The sequence below is a fragment of the Pan paniscus genome, chromosome 5 (genome assembly GCF_029289425.2).
Source record: "Pan paniscus chromosome 5, NHGRI_mPanPan1-v2.0_pri, whole genome shotgun sequence".
Taxonomy (NCBI): domain Eukaryota; kingdom Metazoa; phylum Chordata; class Mammalia; order Primates; family Hominidae; genus Pan; species Pan paniscus.
The window spans coordinates 141,830,068-141,851,240 of record NC_073254.2 but is presented as its reverse complement, the minus strand read 5'-3'; the positions used below and the strand labels follow the sequence as shown (position 1 = coordinate 141,851,240).

Here is a 21,173-nt window from a genome sequence, read left to right as displayed (position 1 = left end):
ATGCTTTATAAATACCTAAAGATATTTAGCTTATCCAGTTACTATTCCTTTTAAGGAAAGCTTTTGGAATTTGGAATTTAATTGCCATTTATACTAAACAGTAAAAAGAAGGTTGTGCAATTTACATAGGTTTAACTTCTAATATGAAATTATCACTCTGAATTTTTAAGTCAAATCGAGAATGGAAGCAGCCTCCCTAAGCAGCATAAAAGACAGGCTGTAAAAGAAGTGCATGGAGAGGAGAGAGAATAATAGGCTATAGACAGAGAGATTCCTTTACTAGGGTGTATCATGGAGTCAGGAAGGAGAGGGGTGCAAAATCGAGGGATGTAATCTGACTCCCTGTTTGGTAAAGTCTGGATTTTATCAAAACTAGAATTGGTAAAGGCTTCTCCATTTATTTCCAGCTATGTCCAATCAGTTACTAATTATTGGTGATTCTACTTAAAAAATTTCAATTGGAGATACTGAATAAATATATAAATGTATTAATTAATACATGGATGAATGAATGAACAAATGGGTGAATGAATAAATAAGGGACAACAGTGAAAGATCCTTTGACTTATTATTTCTCAGGTGATAGTGAGATGCTGCGTCCTGATTTCTGGGCAATCTGTCCAATCACAACAGAGCACCAGGCAGTGGATAGGGCACAGCAATTGAGATGCAGTGCTAGGGAAAGAAAGATGGTTTGAGTCAGACTTGGTATTTTAAATAAGTCAGGTATCCAGGAAAATCAGAACAGAAGGGAAAGTTAAAAATCCCACACTAGTTAATAGGGCTTAATCCAGGCATACAAAACATCATGTCTTCTTGGTAACATGACTTCATTTTAAGTGCCACTCCGTGGTGAGCTGAGCTTCCTGGTCTACTTCCTAGCCTACCATGATCTTCTGGGTCTGCCTGTATGTGGCCACTAGGGGATAGAGTGGCAGGCAGGAAGACGGAGAAGAAAAAAGGCAGGGAACACAAGGCAGAAACCAACCAAAGTAATCTAACTTCAGCAACTCTTCAAACTTTTACAGTATTTTGGTTTATGTTCACCACTATGCCTTTTGTAATTCTTGTATTTTATAATTTGTTAAGCTACTATGGGACTTACGTTGATATAGAAAATTCTTTTTTCTTCTTCTTTTCCTTTCTTTTTTGACACACACCTAATTTGTTGCTTATTTGATCACACCAAAACTGCCAAGTGTCTGCATGTGGAGACGTGTGATGAGTTAGGTTATATGTAACAATTGGGCAGTGTCATTCATTGTGAATTCATGGGAACATGATAGACATTTTCCTAAAATTTAACTGTCAGGTTCATCAGATGGGTGAATTGAATTCAGCTTCATATATTTACCAAGTTATGATATGTTGATTTATTATTTTTTTCCATGAATGGTCTAGACCAGGTTTACTTGAGAGGCAATGAAGGAGGCAGTAGTAAAGTAAGTATTTAGTGTGAGTTACTTCAAAACTGTGTCTATTATATACCGTTAACTTGAAGAGAAAACTATCTTAGCAAGCACCCTTTTTTTTAAAAAAAAAAATTAACTTTGAGTAGCAATTTTACTAAATTAAAAGTGATTTTCCCATATTTTATCATCTTCAGTTAATACAAAATAGTGGAATATTTTATAATCCTAATAATTTGCACATTAAAACTTTATTACTTTTATTAAAAGTTTATTACTACTATAAGTATTCCAATGGCAACTGTTTATTCAATTCCTGCTTTTTTGTCCCTATAATGGATCAATTATTTTTGTTAACTAATCCACTGATTTGATTCCCTCATTAAAATAATCAAAAATTTCAGTTTAATTGAAGACATTTAGTGCTTTATATTTAGTATCATGTAGTAATTATCTTCGCCTTTCAGGCCATCAACATTTTTTTTCCAGAATTGACTAGAATAAAAATATTTTAAATGCTATGCTTTTGACTCTTCTTTTTAGCCACTTTCATGAAATGCAAAGTTGATAGAATTTTTAAAGAAGCTCTTTGACCAACTACTGCTGGAAGCAAAGATGCCAAAATGCCATCTTTTTTTTTTTTTTTTTTTTTTTTTGAGGTGGAGTCTCGCTCTGTCACCCAGGCTGGAGTGCAGTGGCACAGTCTCCACTCACTGCAAGCTCCGCCTCCTGGGTTCATGCCATTCTCCTGCCTCAGTCTCCCGCGTAGCTGGGACTACAGGCACCTGCGACCATGCCCAGCTAATTTTTTGTATTCTTTTTAGTAGAGATGGGGTTTCACCGTGTTAGCCAGGATGGTCTCGATCTCCTGACCTTGTGATCCACCCGCCTCGGCCTCCCAAAGTGTTGGGATTACAAGCATGAGCCACCATGCCCTGCCCATCTTTTTTAAAAAGCTCTCGAAATACCTTCTACTTAGGTATATATACCTGAAAATAAGAAGAAATAGAGAATCTTCTGAAACCTTCATATGAGTTTGAAACTCAGATGTAGCCCAAAATGTGCAGGTGATTATAAAATTTAAGCCCTTTTTAAAGTGTTTTTGTTTTAGCCTTTACAGTATTAATTAAGAAATCTGTTCAACGTCTGGGCAAGGCTTAAATATCTTTCATATTTCTATCAGCTGGAAATAAGAGAAAGAAATACATTTCATATGACACATTTTTCTACAAGATAAGAACGCAGAAATATTTTCTCTAACAGTATCTATTTTACAGAAAGAATATCAAGAGAAAGCAAGTTTTTTTTTTTTTTTTGCAATGGGGGAGATGTGGGGAGATACCTAGATGACAGGCATGATAACGTTCCTTCTGGTTTATTTCACAATTCTATCCTTTGCTAAAGCAATGTTTGCCTTGATTTGGGGTTTCTCATCTTGTCTTCCTCTTCCTGGCTTGGCTTTAGCTTTTAAAGTAAAAATAAAGATAAATGAAGGCAGAGAAGAATTTTTACTAGCAAGTGTTGCACAAGAAATAACTATAGTCTCATAAAGTTTTATCTTTTTTGACTTCTTGCAATTTGAAATGTAGTTAAAACATAAGGCAAGAGTTCATATCACGTCCCTGAAGCAAATACAGTACTTTTCTACTTACCTTCTTTGATAGAACTTATGTATTTTTAAACTTTAGTACACTAAGATTATAAAAATCTTAAACTGCCAATGTCTGCTTAGGATTCCCTTTACAAGTTTTGCAGAGGGACACAGACTGCACACAGGAAACTTGGTACCACTTACTAATGCCACCAAATTAGATAATGTGTAACAGAATGTCCAACTTTTGAACAAACACCATTTCAACAAATACCAGATTTGAAGATAACCCCACTGAAATCTGAAATAAAATATTTCAAATCAGATAGAAGATTGTACATATAGTCTTGAGCTTAAAAAATCTGTAACATTTTAGTTTCAGATGCACTTTATAAGCTAAGATTTAAACATACTTTGGGCACTTAAGATCAAATTTTGGAATAATAGTATGGTAAGTTTCAATTTTTCCAAGTCAACTTGGACATTGCAAATACCAACTGAACTATCTATCATAAATATGTTCTGTTTCCTTGAAATGCATTAGGTTTTTAAAAAATGACACTACTCACAGTGGGAGAAAAAAATTTATAATCAATTTATGTGGGTAATATTAAGACAATAATATTAGAAATATTTTGCTATGCCGAGCTAATGTTTAGTAACTTTCTGCAAAGTCTGGGAAGTGTCTACTTTATACAAATCTAGGTAAATATAAAAATGTTGAAATAAAAAAGTCTTGTATATTTTTTATACTCTCTCCCTTGTATACTAGGGAGAAGTTGAACGGTCTATTAAACTTGTTAAGTCCTGTAAAATTTGCAATTTCTTGGCTAAAACACAACATGCCACTTGAGGTCATTCTTTCCAACTGAGCACTGACTCAGGGCTCAGAGCATGGTGCTTAAATGTCAATGGAGACAAGCCCTCTGACTGTGATCCTTATTGTCGTGATACAGTCTCATGTTCTGGATACTCCCATTCTTATAAAAAGCAACTCATGCTTATTTATTATGTAGGGGAGAAAACATAATTTCTTTTCTTTCCTTTTTAGGTTCTTTGTTGAGAGAGTTTCCTGAAAACAAACATTGGATTAACAAAAGAGACAAATGGAAGTTTATTAATGCATGCTGTACCCATCATGCAGGAGAGGCCTCAGTTCAAAAGTATTTCTCTCTCAAGGCAGTGACTTATGGGACTTGCTTAAATAGTATTTCAACAAAGAACCATCAATCCGATATAGTAGAAAGACAAAGGAGAGAGCAGTTTCAGTCTTTCAAAAGGTAGGAAAATGTAGGAAGATAGTAAAATGTGTCTGCAATTTTTTCTGGTGCCTCCTGAAAACTTCTCTGGTGACTTCTCTGGGCTGATAAGCAAGTTCTGTCTTAAGGAAGGATTGATGGCCTGCTATCAGGCAAGCAGAGCCTGAGACAGAGTGTTCCCCTGTGTTTTCAGTGTTTGTAATTCAACAGTGCTCACTATTTTGGAGAGAAATATTTTGGTTTCCTTCAATCAAAATCTGAGAGTTCCTAATGTACAAATACTGTGCCTAATTCACTCTTTTATCTTCCCAAGGATCTCCATATAGCAGGGGGCTAATTTAGTGTTTGTTGAATTGAATTTATTTAAGGTAGGCTTTCTTCTCTCCTTACAATTTCACATCATGACTTTTACTGTTTTATTTGTTGTGTGTCTGCATTAGACCACCACTTACTGATTTTTGCACTACTTAATGGAAGCAGGACAGTAAAATTGCCTATTTGACTCTGAGCCCGAATCAGATAAATAGTAACATTTTGGAAAGTTCCAGGAAAGGGTAGGAAGCAGAAGAAATGTGCTGTCAGGGATTTTTCTGTCTACTAGGGGATTGGTGCAGCAGAAAAGAGCACAGGTATAGAAGTAAGATGGGCTTATTTTCAAACTTCTGCCATTTCCTAGGAGGAGTTTGTCATCTTAACAAGGCTTACCCTTAGGAATGTTGGGAAGATGAAATAAAATGTTACACATAAAGCATCCAGGATAATGCCAAACGCACAAATGGTAGCTATTAAAATTTGAACCAGAAAGATTATGGTATTACAAAATAAGAGATTTCTTTTTAGGTCACATTGCCTGCTTAGAAATGACTCACCCTGTCAAAATAGGTTTCAATTGTCCCCTTTCACTTCAGTGACATGTGAAGAAAGCTGATCCCATCCAGAGAACTCAACCACCATGGAGAAGACAGCTGAGTACTCCACCATTACACAGAGCAACTCCCTGACACTCTTAGGGTTGGTAAGCTATGCCAGAGCCTACATTGCTGATTAACATGATGTTAGAAGCAAGTAGCATCCCTTAGAAATCAATCAGTAAAGATAAAATCTTGAGAAATTCCTCTGATAAAAGACAAAGAGGTATACATTGGCTTGTAAAATAGAATTCAACTGTAAAAGTAGCATACAAAAAAAATGATACAGATTAACAATTTTTTTAAAAGGCAGATAAAAATTCACAAGTCAAGTGCAAATGAAGGAAATCTCAAAATACAATTAAATGTGAAAGACATCACCCTTCCAGGAGGTGAAACTTAATGATTACTACCCTAAATCTTTAAATATGGACTGTTCTTAATGATTTGCTTCCAAAGAATCGAATATGAAGGAAGATTAAAAAAAGGGGGGAGAGGAAGGGGAAGAAATTTTATAGTGGAGAAAACTATCCAACACTATCTTGCCCAGGTATGAAGGACAACATCACCAGTAATAAGTCATGTCTCCAGTCTAACCATGAGAAGAATGTCAGACAAACCTTCCTCTCTACTAAATAACTGATCACTGTTCCTTAAAACTTTCAAGACCACACACACACACACACACACACACATATGTAGAGAGAGAGAGAGATCCCAGAAAATGAAAGAAAAAGAACCTTGAAAAAAGATTAGACGAATTGCTCACTAGAGTAACCAGTTTAGAGAAGAACATAAATGAACTGATGGAGCTGAAAAACACAGCATGAGAACTTCGTGAAGCATACACAAGTATCAACAGCTGACTTGATTAAGCAGAAGAAAGGATATCAGAGACTGAAGATCAACTCAAAGAAATACAGTGAGAAGACAAGGTTATAGAAAAAAGAGTGAAAAGAAACAATGACTCTGAGAAATATGGGACTATGTGAAAAGACAAAATCTATGTTTGATTGGTGTACCTGAAAGTAATGGAGAGAATGGAGCCAAGTTGGAAAATACTCTTCAGGATAATATCCAGGAGAACTTCCCCAACCTAGCAAGGCAAGCCAACATTCAAATTCAGAAAATACGGAGAACACCACAAAGATACTCCTTGAGAAGAGCAACCCGAAGACACATAATCATCAGATTTACCAAGGTTGAAATGAAGAAAAAAATGTTAAGGGCAGCCAGAGAGAAAGGTCGAGTTACCCACAAAGGGAAGCCCATCAGACTAATAGCAGATCTCTCAGCAGAAACCCTACAAGCCAGAAGAGAGAGGGGGCCAATATTCAACATTCTTAAAGAAAAAATTTTTGGACCAGTCACAGTGGCTCATGCCTGTAATCCCAGCACTTTGGGAGGCTGAGGTGGGCAGATCATGAGGTCAGGAGTTCGAGACCAGCCTAACCAACATGGTGAAACCCTGTCTCTACTAAAAATACAAAAATTAGCCGGGCATGGTGGCGCACACCTGTAATCCCAGCTACTCAGGAGGCTGAGGCAGAAGAATTGCTTGAACTCAGGAGGTGGATTTTGTGGTTAGCTGAGATCATGCCACTGCACTCCAGCCTGGGCCACAGAGTGAGACTCCATCTCAAGAAAGAAAGAAAAAAAAAAAGAATTTTCAAACCAGAATTTCATATCCAGCCAAACTAAGCTTCAAAAGAGAAGGAGAAATAAAATCCTTTAGAGTAAGGGAAATGCTGAGAGATTTTGTCACCACCAGGCCTGCCCTACATGAGCTCCTGAAGGAAGCACTAAACATGGAAAGGAACAACCGGTACCAGCCACTGCAAAAACATACCAACTTGTAAAGACCATCAATACTATGAAGAAACTGCAACAACTAATGGGCAAAATAACCAGCTAGCATCTTAATGGCAGAATCAAATTCACATACAACAATATGAACCTTAAATGTAAATGGGCTAAATGCCCCAATTAAAAGACACAGACTGGCAAATTGGACAAAGAGTCAAGACCCATTGGTGTGCTGTATTCAGGACACCTATCTGACATGCAAAGACACACATAGGCTCAAAATAAAGGGATGGAGAAATATTTACCATGCAAATGGAAAGCAAAAAAAGCATGGATTGCAATCCTAGTCTCTGATAAAACAGACTTTAATTCAACAAAGCTAAAAAGAAACAAAGAAGGTCATTACATAATGGTAAAGGGATCAATGCAACAAGAAGAGCTATCCTAAGTATATATGCACCCAATACAGGAGCACCCAGATTTCTAAAGCAAGTTCTTAGAGACCTACAAAGAGACTTAGACTCCCACATAATAATAGTAGGAGACTTTAACACCCTACTATCAGTATTAGACAGATCAATGAGACAGAAAATTAACAAGGATATCCAGGACTTGAACTCAGCTCTGGACCAAGCTGACCTAATAGACATCTACAGAACTCTCCACTCCAAATCAACAGAATATACATTCTTCTCAGCACCACATAATATTTATTCTAAAATCGACAACATAATTGACAATAAAACACTCCTCAGAAAATGCAAAAGAACGGAAATCATGACAAACAGTCTTTCAGACCACAGTGCAATCAAATTAGATCTCAGGATTAAAAAACTCACTCAAAACTGCACAACTACATGGAAACTAAACCACCTGCTCCTCAATAACTACTGGATAAATAATGAAATGAAGGCAGAAATAAAGATGTTCTTTGAAACCAATGAGAACAAAGACACAATGTGCCAGAATCTCTGGGACACATTTAAAGCAGTGTGTAGAGAGAAATGTATAGCACTAAATGCCCACAAGAGAAGGCAGGAAAGATCTAAAATCGACACCCTAACATCACAATAAAAAGAACTAGAGAAGAAAGCACAAACAAAATCAAAAGCTAGCAGAAGACAAGAAATACCTAAGATCAGAGCAGAACTGAAGGAGATAGAGACATGAAAGACCCTTCAAAAAATCAATGAATCCAGGAGCTGGTTTTTTGAAAAGATCAACAAAATAGATAGACCACTAGCCAGACCAATAAAGAAAACAAGAGACAATAATCAAATAGGTGCAATTAAAAATGATAAAGGGGATATCACCACCAATCCCACAGAAATACAAACTATCATCAGAGAATACTATAAACACCTCTATGCAAATAAGCTAGAAAATCTAGAAAAAAATGGATAAATTACTGGACTCATATACCCTCCCAAAACTAAACCGGGAAGAAGAAGAATCCCTGAGAAGGCCAAAAACAAGTTCTGAAATAGAGGCAGCAATTAATAGCTACCAACCAAATATAGTCCAGGACCAGACAGAGTCACAGTCGAATTCTACTGGAGATACAAAGAGGAGATGGTACCATTCTTTCTAAAACTATTCCAAACCACAGAAAAAGAAGGACTCCTCCCTAACTCATTTTATGAGGCCAGCATCATCCTGATACCAAAACCTGGCAGAGACACAACAAAAAAGGAAAATTTCAGGCCAATATCCCTGATGAAATCGATGTGAAAATCCTCAGTAAAATACTGGCAAAGATAATCCAGCAACACAGCAAAAAGCTTATCCACCACAATCAAGTCAGCTTCATCTCTGGGATGCAAGGCTGGTTCAACATATGCAAATCAATAAACGTAATCCATCAGATAAGCAGAACCAATGACAAAAACCACACAATTATCTCAATAGATGCAGAAAAGGCCTTTGATAAAATTCAACTGCCCTTCATGCTAAAAACTCTCAACAAACTAGGCAGTGATGGAATGTATCTCAAAATAAAAAGAGCTATTTATGACAAACCCACAGACAGTATCATACCGAATGGGCAAAAACTGGATTCCCTTTGAAAACCAACACAAGGATGCCCCTTCTCACCACTCCTATTCAACATAGTGTTGGAAGTTCTGGAAAGGGCAATCAGGCAAGATAAAGAAATAAAGAATATTCAGTTAGGAAAAGAGGAAGTCAAATTGTCTCTGTTTGCAGATGACATGATTGTATATTTAGAAAACCCCAGGGTCTCAGCCCATAATCTTCACAAGCAGATAAGCAACTTGCAGCAAAGTCTCAGGATACAAAATCAATGTGCAAACAATCACAAGCATTGCTATACACCAAAAATAGACAAACAGAGAGCCAAATCATGAGTGAACTCCCATTCACAATTGGTACGAAGAGAATAAAATACCTAGGAATACAACTTACAAGGGATATGAAGGACCTATCCAAGGAGAACTACAAACCACTGCTCACAGAAAGAAGAGAGGACACAAACAAATGGAAAAACATTCCACGTTGATGGATAGGAAGAATCAGTATCATGGAAATGGCCATACTGCCCAAAGTAATTTATAGATTCAATGCTATCCCCATCAAGCTACCATTGACATTCTTCACAGAATTGGAAAAAACTACTTTACATTTTATATGGAACCAAAAAAGAGCCTGCATAGTCAAGACAATCCTAAGCAAAAAACAAAGCTGCAGTCATCACACTACCTGACTTCAAACTATACTACAATGCTACAGTAACCAAAACAGCATGGTATTGGTACCAAACAGATATATACATCAATGGAACAGAATAGAGGCCTCAGAAACAATGTCACACATCTACCAACATCTGATTTTTGACAAACCTGACCAAAACAAGCAATAGGGAAAGGATTCTGTATTTAATAAATGGTGTTGGGAAAACTGGCTAGCCATATGCAGAAAGCTGAAACTGGATCCTTTCCTTACATCTTATACAAAAAATTAACTCAAGATGGATTAAAGATGGATTAAAGACTTAAATGTAGACCAAAATCCATAAAAACCCTAGAAGAAAAATTAGGCAATACCATTCAGGACATAGGCATGGGCAAAGACTTCATTACTAAAACACCAAAAGCAATGGCAACAGAAGCCAAAATTGACAAAAGTATAATTTTAAAAATTAAAAAAAAAGAATTTTAAAGTTAATAATGATTATGCTTTAATGAAATAGACACAAGATCACAATAATGAAAAACACATAAAAGATGATTCAAATTTAGTTTAAAATATACACGAACTAAAATTCAGGAGGAAATTATCAAAATGTTAACATTTTTATCTCTGTGTGATGTGATTATGGATGACTTTTATGTCCTTTTTTCTATTGAGTTTCTTCCCCCACAGTAAGAATATTACTTAAATAAACAGAAAGCCAAAAAAAAAAAAAAAAAAAAACACACACACACAATAAAAATGAGCTTAAAAGATGTGGTACTGAAAGATTTTTCTTTGAACAGTTGCACAAGCAAAGACAGTGCTTAGTAGTAAAGCCTCTAAGGAAAAAGTGGACATCTCAGCACAGATGGCAGGATAAAAATGTAATATGGGGAGCACAAAAAAATATGCAGACTGAATCAAAACAGAGACAATTCCCTTAGGTAGGTGGGCTTTTAAAAATTGGGCACAGAAACCATTTATCCATACCGGATCTTGCCCAGAAGCATTGAAAGAAAAACAATGGAAGACAATGGTGGAGGTTTGGGAAGAAGAGAATGAGAAGCCAATGCCCTGCTGCCTGCTACCCTTTATCCACACCTGCCTCTCTCCTCTGCCCCAGGGCCCCCAGCAGCAGGCTCTGCAGATGCATTAGGTCCAGGCAACACAATTTGAAAAATCAACAAAATCATCTTAGGTTAGATCTACTATCAATCACTCTCTAGTAAAGATGAGCTGGAAATTATCAGAATCCACAGTATAATCTTTGTAATTTACTACATAAGAAAATTTAAGAAAACTTATGCTATTCTCATGACACTAAAGCTTGGTTTATTAATTCTCCACAATTTTATTTGTCCTGTCTGTTAAAACCTTATTTAAAAAATATTATTCAGGGCCAGGTGCGGTGGCGCATGCCTGTAATCCCAGCACTTTGGGAGGCCAAGGCGGGCGGATCGCCTGAAGTCAGGAGTTTGAGACCAGCCTGGCCAACATGGTAAAACCCTGTCTCTACTAAAAATACAAAAATTAGCCAGGGGTGGTGTCATGCACTTGTAATCCCAACTACTCAGGAGGCTGAGGCAGGAGAATCACTTAAACCTGGGAGACGGAGGTTGCAGTGAGCCAAGATCGTGCCATTGCACTCCAGCCTGGGCGACAGGAGCAAGACTTCATCTCAAAAAAAAAAAAAAAAAAAAAATTTCAGCTGGCTGTGGTGGGGTGGCTCATACCTGTATTCCCAACACTTTGAGAGGCCAAGGCAGAAGGATTGCTTGAGTCCAGGAGCTCAAGAACAGCCTGGGCAACATAGAGAGACCCCATCTCTACAAAAAATTAAAAAATTAGCCAGACATGGTGCTGTGCACCTGTGGTCCCTGCTACTCAGGAGACTGAGGTGGGAGGGAGGATTGTTGGAGTACAGGAATTTGAGGCTGCAGTGGGCTATAACCACACCACTGCATTCTAGCCTGGGCAACAGTGAGACCCTGTCTCAAAAAAATAAATTTAAAAATTCATATATATATTATTCTAGCATTTATAGCTACTTGTTACTTATTATTATTATTAGCATTTATAGGTACTTGGCCTAGAAGGATGCTTTCTGATCGTTAGAGTTACCCAGAGTAAGAAAAACAGAAAGTATACATGTGAGTGAATCTGACAAAAGCTGTAGGACTGAGATGTCGAGTCAGTTTTGGCTTAAGCACACTTGGCTGTACTTGACATGAAAGGAAAAAGAGTTCTTCCTGTGTCTGGCCACAGTGAGCCTGGACAAGGTTGTATAATGATGGCAGCAATAAGAGCAGCAGCATGAACCCAGTCACATTGTATCAAAGCTGAGCTTAATCTAGCAACTGCAGCTGCAGTGAGCAGAGGCTTGGAGAGAACTCAAGCACTTGGTTAGATCTTACTTACTGAATCTATTAAAACTTTACAGAGATTTCAACAGCTGGCCTTTCCTCATTATGGTACCAATGGTTGCAGTAGAAATAAATGTGGACATCTCTCTCAATTGTATGGGAAACAATAGCGCAGAAGCATATTCTAGAACTGTGCTGCCCAATGTGTAACCATTAGCCACACCCTGCGATTAAGCTCTCAAATTTTGGCTAGTTTGAATTGAAGTGTAAAGTAAACATCAGATTACAAAGACTTAGTATAGGAAAAAAATGTAAAATATCTCAATAATTTTCATATTGATTACATGTTGAAATGACTTTTTTGATATTTTAAGCTAAATAAAATATATTGGAACAATACAGTCAGGATGGATAAAGTTGACCCGAAGAAACCAAAGGGCAAGATGTCTGCCTATGCCTTCTTTGTGCAGATGGGCAGAGAAGAACATAAAAAGAAAAATCTAGAGTTCCCTATTAATTTTACAGAATTTTCCAAGAATTGCTCTGAGAGGTGGAAGACAATGTCTGGGAAAGAGAAGTCTAAATTTGACGAAATGGCGAAGGCAGATAAAGTACACTATGATTGGGAGATGAAGAATTAAGAACCAGCTAAGGGAGGCAAGAAGAAGAACCCTAACGCCCCCAAAAGGCCACCATCTGGATTCTTCCTTTTCTATTCAGAATTCTGCCACAAGATCAAATCCACAAACCCTGACATCTCTATTGGAGACGTGTCAAAAAGCTGGGTGAGATGTGGAATAACTTAAATGACAGTGAAAAGCAGCCTTACATCACTAAGGTGGCACAGCTGAAGAAGTATGAGAAGGATGTTGCTGACTGTAAGTCTAAAGGAAAGTTTGATGGCCCAAAGGGTTCCACTAAAGTTGCCTGGAAAAAGGTGGAAGAGGACAACAAAGAAAATGAGGAGGAAGGAAAATAAGGAGGAGGAAGAGGAGTAAAAAATTTAAAAAACTGTTTGTCTCCTTGTGAATACCTTAGAGCAACAGTCTCCAACCTTTTTGGAACCAGGGACCAGTTTTGTGGGACAGTTTTTCCATGGATGGGTCGGGAGATGGTCTTTGGGATGATTCATGCACAGTACATTTATTGTGCACTTTATTTCTATTATTATTACATTGTAATATATAATGAAATAATTATATGACTCACCATAACGTAGAATCAGTGGGAGCCCAGAGCTTGTTTTCCTTCAACTAGACAGTCTTTCTGGGGGTGATGGGAGGCAGTGACAGATCATCAGGCATTAGTTAGATTCTCATAAGAAGCAGGTAAACTAGATCCCTCGTATGCACAGTTCACAACAGGGTTTGCTCTCCTATGAGAGCTGCTGCTGATCTGACAGGAGGCGGAGCTCAGATGGTAATGTGAGCCATGGGGAGTGGTTGTAAATACAGATGAAGCTTTGCTCACTTGCCACTCACCTCCTGCTGTGTGGCCTGGTTCCTAACAGGCCACTGACTGGTATCTATCTATGGCCCAGGGGTTGGGGACACCTGCCTTGAAGTAGGGGAGAGCTGTAATTGTCACATCTCTTATTTGAGAAGTGTCTGTTGCCCTCATTAGTTTTAATTACAGAGTTTGATTATGATCATATTGTTGTTTCTCAAACTAGAAACTCTTTACATGAAGTGGTCAAGTGGGTCTAGAGCACCCTGAAACTATATCAAAGTTGTACATATTTCCAAATATTTTTAAAATGAAAAGGCAACTTCATGCTCTCCTCACTCTGTGTGCTTTGCTGTTAGTGTGATAAGGCATTTAAAGGTGCTTCTGGCATTTTTTTTTTTTAATTTGTAAGGTAGTGTTAACTACATGGTTATTAGCTAGAAATCCTGAGTTATCAATTGCATATATCCATAGTTTGTAAAACGAACAAAACAACCAAGACAAACTCTTGATGCTCTTTGCTTGATGTTGAGGCTGTGGTAGAAGATGCCTCTGGGAGTGGCCATAGCTCAGGCTGTGCACTGTGAGGCTGGGCCTGTTGACTATGCACTGGGCATCCATTTAGCTTCAGGTTGTCTTGTTTCTGTATCTAACCACATAGCATTCTGCTACCATTCCTAGCTGTGAACAAAAGGTGGTCAGCTGGCTTGAAAAGTATTTACTTTTTGTTTTTGCTTTTTTTTCAGTTAAGTGTGGTAGTTTTTAAGCCATTTGTTTTTAAAGAAACTGTAGAACATTTCATTGTCAACAAAGCAAAGAGCCACTGCATCAATGAAAGTTCAAGAACCTTCTGTACTTAAACATGATCTCCAACATTCTGGTTTTTTTTGTATGTTTAGAATGCTGAAATATTTTTAAAATTAAATAAACAGCATTACATTTTAATAATACATTACTAAAACTATTTTCAACATTTCTCTTACCTTTTTTTAAATGTGGATACTAGAAAATTTTAAATTACACATGTGGCTTATATTTAAGAAACTGGCATTAAGTTTCTACTGGACAGCACTGCTACAGAGCAAACAGAACTGGGACTGCTGTTGTTAGGCCCTCAGGTCTTATTTGGGATTTTTGCGGAGGGAGGATTTCTTGTTTTACGAATGGAGAGAACACAGCCCCATCCTTTTGAGTTCTTGACATTTCAACTGGGGTTTATGTTTCTTTGTGAAAGCAGGAAATACCAGTTACATTCCATAATAAATGATGGAGATGTGGACTAACCCAAAAATGAACACAGAGTGAGCCTTTTATTGGCTTGTGCAATGGTTAGAAACTGCATTGAGTCTTTTGATCAAACCAATTCTGTTTTCTTGCCCATATGAAAAGGAGAAAATTATTTCAACAGATTTCAAAAAAGGAATGTGGATATTGACCATCAAAATGAGCCTAGGAATGCACCATATCATTGACAGCTAGTCTGAACTTTTACCTAGGGATATGTCTTCTTTTATTTAGGTCTAAACTTCTATGCAGAATACTTTTCTCTGAAATTGAAGATTAATCTTCTGAAGCCTATGAATTCTAACACAGCATTAAATTATATATTTCTTCAAGAGTGTCTTCATTCATCATTTACATATATTTTGAGAGTCTGAGTAACATGACAGTAGATTCTAAGATGGAGTTTACATTATACAGTCCCATACTTCAAGGGCCTTAGCATTTTCATTTGTTTATTCAACAGATATTTATTGAGCACTTACTATGTGCCAGGCAGTCTACCAGGCATTACGGGTGCAATAGGAATCAAAAATAGAATAAGATCACTGATCTACAAATTACAGCCTACTGTGGGAGGTAGACATTTATCAAATAATCACATGTGAGAGATCTCAGAAGCAGGGAGCAGGGAGAATTCGAAGCTCAAGTGGAAGGATGAATTGTAGACAGGAGGAAGTACAGCTCCTCCAAATGTAACAGGAGAAGTGATTCCCCGAACCCAGTTGGCTGCAAAACAAGTCAATGTGTTTGATATAAAGTGTGTGAGAAGAGAGCAAAACTAGCTGGAATGCTTAGTATATTATTTTATAACTCATCATCTAGGCATGGCTAGTTACTCAAGGTAAGGTTTAATTTAAGATAATGTCCAGGATTTAGAAATAGACTCATCTGTTAGTAAATTGCAGCTTTGGGGTGGCAGGACACATCAATAACAGTAGAAGGAGATACTTGGCAGTAGAGACAGGCTTGTCATCACCATCTGGGAAATCTATAATGTACAAAGACTGGGCTTCTGTACTGGCAGAAACCCTTTAGCAGGTCTAAGCAGCAAGGCAGGATAACATTGCAAAAACTCAAAACATAGGTCAAGATAGAATTCTAGTATCTTGAATTGAGCATACAGAATGTGAGGACATGGGGAGTTGGAAGAGAGAGATAATGACACTCAAGATCAAAACTCAGGTTTAGGAGTATTCTTATCAGAAATATTCAGGAAAAAAACCTTTATTTGGAGAACACTGTGGCAGTCCTGTGGCCAGGACTGGCCATAACCTGGGGTAGATTAGCAAGTGTAATCAGTGCTGCAATACCATGAGCAGGATTAGCCTGTTAGGGAGCAAGGCTTACTCCCAAGTTCCCCAAGGATGTGGAACTTTAAATAGGTTTTGAAGGAGACTCGTGATTTAGAAAGTTCGAGGTTGGTAAGAATGGTCAATGCCATGTGTACTAAATGCATTGTCACTTAAATTCTTATAACATTTGTAATATCTCATATATAAATATATTTGTAATATAAAACATACAATATAGGGTTTATATTTTTAATATACAAATCAAGATTGTAAAATATATAGTTCATATTTTCTAAATATGTATTTTCTAAACCATATATATACACATACATAGCTTAATAAGTATTCAAATTTGGAGTAAAAATTATGCATAAAGGCATTTTAATAATTTTAAAATTATTCATTATTATTAGGGTAATTTTTGATAACACAGCTATCACTAGTTTAATGATACATCTTCCTTAGCTATGATTTTACACACGAAAGACTTCTTCAGTAAAGTGAAGTTCTTTAGGTAACTGGGGATGCTGTGAGGCACCCAAGAGTGGAGATTCATCCTGTTGCCCCCATCCCATTTTCAACTCTCCCACTGCTCTCCACCCACCACGCATTAGCAAAGTACACTGGACCTTTGTCATAAGCCTCTTCACAGGGGTATGAAAGCCAGAGGGAGAGAGAAAGAGGATGAGAGGGAGAAGGGTATATTAACCATGTCGCCTGCTTCTGTAAGCTTGATGCTTTATCTATCCTACATGCATATGCCAGATACATCAAATTCTGGACAACCTGATAATATGCCTGAGTCATCTTGCCTTAGCCTCCTGCCTCCTTTGTCCCCGCTCTTGTCAAAGGGGTTTCTCCTCCCCAGTGGCACACTATTCAAATACAAATGAACCAATTCAGAGTCTATACCCTCAACCACCTCCCTTATCTCACACTCCAAGCCACTATACACCTGCTGAAATTCACCCCAGGGCTAGATGCCAGACAACTAGGGACAACCCCCATACCCCAGAACTTGCTGGAATTTTCAAGCTCTCCCTTTCTAAGCCTGAGTGCCCTGCCTTGCCCATTTTCCCCATAGAAACTATGGTGAAGGCTCGTGGGCACCAGTTTTCCCCTCTCCCTCTGCTTTGGGACCAACCCTGGCGCTTCCCTATGTGGCCTCTGTGGCATGACCTGTACTCCTTCTCTTGGGATCTGAGAGTATAATAAACTACCTTTTCAATGGCGGTTATCTCCTGGTCTGTTGGTTTTACTATGCCTTAATAGTAATAAAGCCAAAAGGAGATAGGAAGAGGGACAAGGGGCATAGTTAATGACTGATTCTAGTTACTTTAGTTGATAATCTGCATGTTATCTGCTGTTGCACCTGAGCAGGGCAAGACGGTTGTCTCCCCTCAAAGTCACAAAACAACAGATCCAAGAAGTTCAGAGGACACCAACCAGGATGAGCATAAAAATATTTATACTTTGATATATCACATTCAAGATGCAGGAAAACAAAGACATAAAGCTAAATCCTGAAATAGAAGGGAGTGAAGGACTAAGCAAAATTCTCAGGCATCTCTGTGGGTGGCACCTTTGAGATAGAAAAAACAGGTGAGAAAACCTTCCGTGCTGAATTCAGCCCTACATTCTTTCTTATTTCTCTATAACCTTCTCCACAGAATCTGCCAGTACCCAGATCCAGGCTTTATTTGAGAACTGGATTCCTACATCAATGTTTTCCTTAAATCTGATGAATTCATTTTTTCATTTTCTTCTTCTTATACAGCTTGAGTACTGCTCCATAACACTTTTTAAAATATTACTAGCTGGACACAGTGGTTCATGCCTATAATCACAAAACTTTGGAAGGCTGAGGTGGGAGGACCACTTGAGCTCAGGAGTTCAAGACCAGCCTGGACAACATAGGGAGACTCCATCTCTCCAAAAAAAAAAATTAAAATTAAAAATTAGCTATTCATGATGGTGTGTTCCTGTAGTCCCAGCTACTCAGGAGGCTGAGGTGGGAGGATCGTTTGAAGACAGGAGTTCAAGGCTGCAGTGCTATGATTGGGCCACTGCACTCCAGCCTGGGTGACAGTGAGAACCTATCTCAAAAATAATAATAATAAAAATAAAAATAATATCACTTCTAGGTTTTGTTTTTTCCTCTGTCACTGATTTTTTACTCCTTTGGGTACTAAAACATTTTTAAATAATAAGGTAATGTGGTTTTCTTGCAGAAGACTAAGAAAGTTGAAACAAAGTCATCTATGATCCTATAGTCCAAAGTTATCCACTGTTAGAAAGTGATGTTTTCCAGTGTATTTCTCTGTCTAGACATGACCATACCTCTTCTGTCTCGAAGTGTAACACATGCTATTTTACACCTCTGAAATACCGTTTCCTCCCATTTTATGTGCTTTCAGCAACAGTAGCTGAGCATGGTGATATGAACTAAAAAGAGCTATCACCTTGGCACATAATACAGGACACCCCTATGGCCTGGCAGGTATATATAACAGCGAGAATACCTCAGCGATGGCACACACCCACTGTCCATCAATCTGCAGGCTCAGGTCTTAACATCAACATTGTGTGCCAGGGAACAGCAATGGCAGAAGGAGTCTAATAGGGCAGATAGTTTCCTTTCTGTTTAGTGTTGGAATCAAGACAAGTGTCACCCTTCCTAGGGTTCTTGGATTTTTCTTCTTCTTCTTTTTTTTTGTTTTTGTTTTTGTTTTTGTTTTTGTTTTTCCTTCTTCTTTTTTTTGCCTAGCAGGGAAAGCGAAGTTGGGTCTTAAAGAAAGATATCATTTTATTTTGTTTTGTTTTGTTTTCTAAAAAGAGGTACAGGGGAGTAAATGATTGATTGGTGGAGGTAGGGTGGAGATGACTATATTATAACCATATTTGTGTCCTTAACTTTGAAACAAGTCATGCCGGTTCCTAGTCTGTGCATGCTCTTGTATCTGTAGCATGCATTTTTAAAAGCCAAATGACTATCCCATCAAAACCTAAGCCAAGTGCGATGTTGCCTAGTTTTGCCTTTAAAAACAAAACAGATTTTTCACTACTTTCCAATGCAAGCACTAGCTTAATAAACTAGCAAAAATTGGGAGACTTCCTTTCTTTCTTCAAATGCTTCTTAACTTCATTTATTCATCTGGGCTAAATTTTTTGTGACTTTTAGAATTACAAAAGAAAACACATAACCCTTCATTAAACAGACTCACCAAATAACACTTCAATCAAGAACAAAGCCAGCATTATGGTAAACAAGCTATGATATATAATATGCCTAATTAACTTCAGTAGATGCAATTATAAAAGATCTCTAACTCTGGTTGATAAATGAAATGGACAGTTTTCTATAAAGAGGCTACAAAAAATAAATAAAATTTAAAAAATTTTAATAACTGTCATCGTGGAAGGAAAAACCACAAGATATTAGAACTCTTTAATAGAGCCTCTTGTTTTCTAGTGAATTTTCACAACTATATTGCCTTTTTTGTAAGCTGTGATAGTATAACTTATTTTACCCCGAGGCTATCACAGTAAAAAGGATACTTTTTTTCTCATGAAAAAGTACAACACAGCTAAGATTTTCATGGTGTACCTAGTTGTACATTTAAAAAAAAAAAATCATGTTCTTAATTATCTACAATTCTAGGAAGAAAAGCAACTACTGTGATTACTCAGGGAACAGAAAATCCTCTCCATGTTCCTTCTAAACAACATTGCATAAGATATAAAGAAGAAAACATCTATTTTATTTTGAAATAAGTATCAAAAGAGCTTGCCTGGTGGGATTATAAAAGAGTTCAGTTGGGCTGAGAGTTGCTTAAGCTGGAAGTGCCACACTGCTAGGGAGGGAACAGAAAGAACAGCAGTCCTTTCAGAGGATTACAGGGCAGTGCTGTGAGCCTGAGAGGCTGCATTCAGCTACTGGCTGAAACAAAGGCAGAGCCAGAGCCACACTCTTAAGTGGAGGGAGAGTGAATAAAGAAAATGCCTGGCATTCAAAAGCTGCCTCTCAACTGGGATTCAGGATTGTCCTTTTCGGTTTCCAGGCATCAAGAAATCTACAAATGTTTGGAAAATATGTATACTTTTGAGGTGAGCTGAATATGGCTGGGACTTCTGCTTGTCTGGTCTTCAATCTCCAATCTCCTCAATTAGAAGAGGAAAAATAAAACAGACAGAATGAAAAAGATTGCCAAGAGGAAAGTTTCCACTTAAAAAAAAAAAAAAAATATATATATATATATATATGGATTGTAATAGAGGTCAAAACTGAGCTTGAACCTCCAAAGTATTGGGATAAGGCTGTGCACTGTGGCTCATGCCTGTAATCCCAGCACTTAGGGAGGCCAAGGCAGGAGGATATCTTGAGACCAGGAGATCGAGACCAGCCTAGGCAATAAGTGAGACCTCATCTCTACAGAAAATTTAAAAATTATCAAGGTGTGGCTGCACTGGCCTGTAGTCCCAGATACTGAGGAGGCTAAGGCAGGACAATCTTTTGAGCCCAGGAAGTTAAGGCTACAGTGAGCTGTGAATGCACCACTACACTCCAGCCTGGGTGACAGAGTGAGATTTTGTCTCCAAAAAAAAAAAAGAAAGAAAGAAAGAAAAAGAAAGAAACAAAGAAAGAAAAGAAACAATGATAGGTGTGCTCCTGATTTTGTTCAGTGTTGCCCAATAACAATCCCTTGTTGAAGTCTTGCCCATGTCTACCTCTGCCATAAGACTTTCCCAGGCATCTCAGCTCAAAGTGATCTAGATTCATAGCACTTATTGCTAGTATTGCACATATGGCACCAAATACTTATGGCCTTGAATTTTCATTGGGATATGTTGGATTCGAATTGACTTTGAAATATTCTAAAGGAGAATTACAGCAGAAAATTGTGAGCTTAAGTCTGTCACTCAGGAAGGGTGCAGTCTAGAGATATAGAGATATAAAGGTGAAAATCTTCAGAAAATAGGTGGTAACTGAAATCAGAAGAAAGAACAGGTGTACCTAAATAAAGGTCTGTAAAATGAGGAAAGAAAGTTCGAAAAGAATTCTTAAGAACATCATTACTTAAGAAGTACATAGTAGAAAAATTAGTGAAAGATAATTGTAAGACG

The 21,173-nt window shown here is 37.6% G+C and overlaps 1 long non-coding RNA gene and 1 pseudogene across 2 annotated transcripts in view; one reads left to right on the top strand and one right to left on the bottom strand.

Annotated features, from left to right (window-relative positions):
• LOC117980688 (uncharacterized) overlaps positions 1–21,173 on the bottom strand; it is a 199,257-nt gene that overhangs the window by 99,065 nt on the left and 79,019 nt on the right. The window contains exon 1 of one of the 2 annotated variants that reach the window (XR_010112303.1): positions 13,237–13,638. The exons of the other annotated variant lie outside the window; for it this stretch is intronic. This is a non-coding gene — a long non-coding RNA (uncharacterized LOC117980688). Of the gene's footprint in view, positions 1–13,236; positions 13,639–21,173 lie in introns of those variants that run through there. 2 annotated transcript variants of the gene reach the window in all.
• On the top strand, positions 12,435–13,025 carry LOC100978872 (high mobility group protein B3-like; annotated as a pseudogene).